We start from the raw sequence: 1221 nt of genomic DNA, 5'->3' as shown, positions 1-1221 counted from the left end.
TGAAGACTGGGTATTTCTTTGCAATTTCATGAAATACTGAATAATGAGTATGCACCCTAGACTAAATTCTTTGCTGGGAACAGAAGTCCCGTGAAAGTTTGGATTGGTTTTTATAATACAGTACAATGATGGCCCAACTGAGGATGTTATTTCCAAGTAGATTCCTTTTCACTTTAGTCTACTACTTGTGCCTGTTACTACTAGGCAAAAATAAAAATAAAAAATAAACTCCACTCACTCCCTGACTGTACATCACGGCTCCTGTAGCGGGTCTTCTCCTCTGCGGATGTGTGTAGAGCAACTGATGAGGAGTGGCGCGCTGCACTTTAATTCAACTGAAATAGCCACATGGCCAAAGATTTGAAACTGCTTTTGTCGCTTAGCCCTCTCAATAGCGTGGCACTGACCTTTGCTGGTCTTGTTAGCTATTTTGAATCTGCTGCGATCTGTTCTCTTGGAAATACCAATGGTCCAAGCCAATGATGCCTCACAGCCAGAGGTAGTGTGGCCGAGTGGTCTAAGGCGCTGGATTTAAGCTCCACTCTCTGCGGAGGCGTGTGTTCAAATCCCACCACTGCCATCTCTTGGCTGTATTTGGGTCAGCCTTTGAAAGTTGACATACAGGTGCTCGTCATATAATTAGAATATCATCAAAAAGTTTATTTTATTTCAGTAGTTCCATTCAAAAAGTGAAACTCCACACAGACTGATATATTTCAAGTGTTCATTCCTTTTAATTTTGATGATTATAACTGACAACTAATGAAAACCCCAAAATCAGTATCTCAGAAAATTAGAATATTGTGAAAAGGTTCAATATTGAAGACACCTGGTGCCACACTCTAATCAGCTAATTAACTCAAAACACCTGCAAAGACCTTTAAATGGTCTCTCAGTCTAGTTCTGTAGGCTACACAATCATGGGGAAGACCGCTGACTTGACAGCTGTCCAAAAGACGACCATTGACACCTTGCACAAGGAGGGCGAGACACAAAAGGTCATTGCTAAAGAGGTTGGCTGTTCACAGAGCTCTGTGTCCAAGCACATTAATACAGAGGCGAAGGGAAGGAAAAGATGTGGTAGAAAAAAGTGTACAAGCAATAGGGATAGCCGCACCCTGGAGAGGATTGTGAAACAAAAGCCATTCAAAAATGTGGGGGAGATTCACAAAGAGTGGACTGCAGCTGGAGTCAGTGCTTCAAGAACCACCACGCACAGAC

At 42.4% G+C, this 1221-nt stretch overlaps 1 non-coding gene across 1 annotated transcript; it reads left to right on the top strand.

The window, feature by feature from the left end:
- The first annotated feature begins 498 nt into the window (after nucleotides 1-498).
- Nucleotides 499-580, top strand: trnal-uaa. The gene has a single exon. It is a non-coding gene; the product is annotated as a tRNA-Leu (tRNA).
- Nucleotides 581-1221: the final 641 nt, after the last annotated feature.

The sequence above is a fragment of the Micropterus dolomieu genome, linkage group LG19 (genome assembly GCF_021292245.1).
Source record: "Micropterus dolomieu isolate WLL.071019.BEF.003 ecotype Adirondacks linkage group LG19, ASM2129224v1, whole genome shotgun sequence".
Lineage (NCBI taxonomy): Eukaryota > Metazoa > Chordata > Actinopteri > Centrarchiformes > Centrarchidae > Micropterus > Micropterus dolomieu.
Note: the sequence above shows the minus strand (reverse complement) of the source record. Positions and strands in the feature narration are given on the sequence as shown.